This window comes from Anabrus simplex, chromosome 3 (genome assembly GCF_040414725.1).
Source record: "Anabrus simplex isolate iqAnaSimp1 chromosome 3, ASM4041472v1, whole genome shotgun sequence".
Lineage (NCBI taxonomy): Eukaryota > Metazoa > Arthropoda > Insecta > Orthoptera > Tettigoniidae > Anabrus > Anabrus simplex.
Window position 1 is genome coordinate 426930966 of NC_090267.1, and position 4655 is coordinate 426935620.

The following is a 4655-nucleotide window of genomic DNA, read 5'->3' on the forward strand; positions in this document are numbered from 1 at the left end:
CTGTTCACAGTATCGAATGCTTTTTCTAAATCTATTGATGTAATATAGAGCTTTCCACGTTTTTTCTTTACATATTTGTCAATAAGAGTTCTCACAATAAAAACATTATCTGGTGTTGTTCTCCCTCTTCTGAAGCCACTTTGAAATTTCGAGAGGATTGAATGTCTCTCTGCCCAGTTCCTTAGTCTATTTGCTAGTATACCCGTATATACTTTCCCCAATGTATCTAATAAGGTAATTCCCCTATAGTTCCCTGGATTTAATCTATCCCCTTTATTTTTGTATATAGGGCATATAATCCCCTCTTTCCAAGCTTTTGGAAATATCCCTTTCTCGAATATTTTATTGAATATCTTTGTCAAAATTTCCAACATGCCGCTTCGTTCTCCCACCTCTTTCCAAAATTCATATGTGATACCTGAAATTGCTCCTGATTTTCCCTTTTTGGCTCGTTGTAACAGATTCCTTATTTCATGAGTCGAAATAGCCTCATCTAATTCAGGCAGAGTGACACTCAAACCCCTCGAAACAGTAATCCCCTCATGCTGAGCTCTCCATGTGTCTTCTTTATTCAATAATTTCTCGAAATACTGGACCCATGTACTATAACTTATATTGGTCCCCCCAGAGCCCGACTTCTTTTTGGTTATTTGATTTATTTTATCCCATACTTTCCTACTGTCATTGTCCTTGCACTTTTTATTTATATCTGCGGCCAACTTTTGTTGCCATTCCAACTTCGTCTTTCTTAACAATTCTCTGTATTCTTTCCTTTTTTTACAAAATTCGTTTCTAGCTACTTGACCACCATCCACCCTGTATATCCTAAGTGCCTTCATAACTTGTGACTTTTTCTTTACACATTCTGTATTATACCATCCACCTCTTATCTGCGTTTTACTTGGATTTTGCCTCATACCTTTTCCTGCCATTCCTATTAAATTTTCTATCCTGGTTAGGGCTTCCTCCACTCTATTCTCTTCTATCAATTTTACAATACCTATTTTCCAAATCTCAAAATTTTCTCCATTGAAGTACTCTCTGAATTCATTTCCTAATTCTTCTCTCCAACGATACCTAGCTATTTTCCTCTCCTGTACGCTATCGTAAACGATCTCTTGCGCTCCTATCTCTTGAATAATTAATTTTATAGTTACTGGCATATGATTTGCCTCTGCCCAATCCTTAATGCTTATCTCTTTGATAGTTTGCAAACTATCCCTACAGCATACAACTAGGTCAATTGTACTACCCCCATTTTCTACTATATAGGTTAGTTTTCCACTCTCATCTCCAAACCACCACCCATTCAATATATAAAGCTCCTCTACCGCGCATAACTCTAGTAGTTTTTCTCCATTTCTGTTACATTCTTTATCCTGACTATTTCTATTAACTAGTAATACCCCGTCCTCAAGTTGACTATAAACTGGTTTCTTGTCCCCTATCCTCGCGTTAAGATCGCCCATAATAATAATGCTTGCCTGATCATACGTACTTCTCATTCGTCTAATTTCTGTCGCTAAATTCTCAAAAAAATCATTCTGCGCAAATGGAGAGCTCAAAGGTGGATTATATATAAAAGCTATACATATTTCATTCCTCCAATTAACCCTATCTAATATTCTTATCCAGATTAATTCCTTAAACTCAGATTCTAACCGCTGTATTCTATCTTTTAAGTTGTTTTTGATAACCACTGAAATTCCGCCCGATATCCTTCCTCTATTGGACCTCCTTGATTCATATTGACTCCATACGATACACCCTTCTATCTTTAAGTCTTTCTTGTAATCATCCCAAGTTTCTACAAGCCCAAGGATGTCCATTTCTTCCAGTAGCTCTTTAAAGTCTTCGTTACCTATTTTGCTCCATACTCCTTCAATGTTAACACATGATACCTTTAACTCTAGTTATTTTTTACTTCTATGTTCTAAACTCCCTGACTTACTTCTAGTTATTCTAGATCTTTCCACTTCCATTATACTTCCCTCCGGAGAGCAAATAACGTCCTTCTCAGATAGTTCTTCTGTGAGTTTTAATCTACTACCTGAACCCATCCCCTTCTTCTGAAAAAAGTCTTTTAGACTCACTGACCTACGCCTGGAAGTATCCTCAGCTCCTCCACGCGGCGCCGCTGTTGACATCCGGCTCGCCTCGTCGTTCCTCCCACTGTTATTTAACTCCGCTGGAAGATCTTTCCCAGCCAGAGTCTTGGTTCTGTCATCAGGTGTGCCGCTACTTCCTGGATTCGTGTCGACTCGACAGTCAGCTGTTTGTCCATCCTCCTCCACTAGGTGTTCGTCCCTCTGCCGTCTTCTGTTCCTCTGTAGAGTATGCAGATCGCTGTTGTCATCAGATTGTACGTTATCAGCCACTGTGCAGGCAGCTGACTGACACATTCCTTCCTCTACAGGCCGTTGCACTTCCTGGTGTGATGAACTCAACTGTCTATCCATTTCTCGTAGCTGTGCAATTGACCAGATCCGCGACCAGTTACTGTCACCTACTATAAGACGTTTGCCTCTTATGTATGCTTTTAGTCCATAGTTCCTAGCTTTTACTAGGTGAAATCGCAAGACTCTCTGTTTTATGATTGTCTCTTTATCCATATCTCTTCTTACCCAAATCCTCTCTCCTTTCAAGTTCTTCCCATTGAGGATAATTTTGTTCGCCTTCAAAGCAGAAATCAACTTAACCTTAATAGGTCTTTTCCCTTTGACTCTCCCCAGCCTATATATTTCATCAATATCTTCTTCTTTACAATTTATCTTGATATGGTTATTTATAATATCCAACACTTTATTCGTTAGATCATTCGAATCCTCCTTTTCCTTCTCTGGAATGCCGTATATGAAAATATTTTTCCTCTTTGCGTCCTGGATAGTCATTTTCAGTTGCCACTTTAATTTATCATTTTCTCCTTCAATCTCCTTCATATTCGACTTCAATAATTCTATTTCCCTAGAGTTTTCCACCACCTTTTCTGTCATAATTCTTCTCTCTTCTTTTATACAGTCTTTCATTTCTGTCATGTCATTTCTCAGCTCGCGAATTAACTCCCTTGTTTGGTCAAACTGGCAAGCCTCTCTGACTATTTCCCTAATCTTATCTATGTCCTCCCAGCTCAATGAACCCGTTGGTCCAGGGTTCATTTCTATGCCTCCTATTATCAGAAGAATTGCCACCACTGCTGCTACCATCATAGTTCCCTCAAGCCCAGATTTTCGTAAATGCACCTTATCACTTGGCGTACACACACACTTCACTCGCCCGTGCCATCGACCTATGGCCGCGCGATATTGCTCTAAAGCAATATTCATACTTCTCACTCAGCACTCACTGCACAATACAACCTCTCGCTTCGCTAGCTCGATTACAACTTCATTATAATAACATGTGCATTTGCCTTCTACCAGTTACAACGGTGTTGGTGAATTCTAATTATAATGACATGCTCTCTTGCCTACTGCAACTCATAATCGAGTTTGGAGTCATTCTTTGAATTGGCAGGCCCCCTTTCCCACTTCCAGGCACAAAGGACAAAGGTTCCACCTATTCAATACAATGATAAACCATTGCTCAAACTTATGTCATAGCAAGATTAATTTGGTTTGGAACCGGTTTTGACACATATTTATATCATCATCAGCCGATGGAAAAAGCATGGCAAGAAGTATACAATTATCAACACAAAAAACACATTGAAGGATAACTGTAACACACACCACTTTCATGAAGAAGTGTACAATTGAAGTTCATGTAGTTTTTACATTCTTGCTGTGAGTGTTAAAAGAACTGAAGGATATAAGTGAAATATAACACTCTTCCATGAAGATTTTTTGTAGAGATCTTAAGCAGTGTGACGTTCTTGGGCACTCTTGCTGCATGCTTCGGAGTCAATATATTAGATGTTGAGATAAAAAAGGATCTTGAAGGATGCAGCATAATTTACAATTGTTGCTAGGCAAGGAATACACTTGCTGCTAGGTAACGAATGACATGATTTTGTTTTGGTACTTCTAAAGGTGGATAGCGATATATATATATATATAAACTCCTAGAGTATATTGTAGGATATGAACTCATCAGTCTTGATATGGATTTATGAGATCTATAGAAAAAGGAAAATAAGTTAGAAATAAAAATAAACACAGGGAAAATAAATAATACTGTGAGGCTCACCTTGTTTAGCTTGCCATGAAGTATTAGAGGAAGTAAAAACAAAAATTGAGCACAGGTTGGGGATATGAGGCGGAGGAAGAGTGTAAAGGAAGTTGTCTATGGTGGATCAGGGGGAGTGTTGTAGTAGGGGCAAGTAGCGCAAGAAGGTGTTGTGTATAACGTGGAAGATCGACCGCCTACTTGTCAACTTGAAACTTCAGATAAGGAAGCTAAAAGGATGTTCGGTTTTCCAGAGAAGTCATTAAGGTTTTGGCTAGTTTTAAAAAATGATCAAGGTGTATTAAACAATTTTCAGTGATATCAAGAAGAGGGCCTTTGTTTAGGGTATTGATAATTTCAATATCTTGGTTTAACGAAGCGAAAATATGTTTTCCGTCCTGCATGTGATGCCCTATTACTGAAAATTGATTGTATTTTATCGGGTTAACGTGTTCTGAATATCTAATTTTGAAACTGTGTCCTGTGTGTCC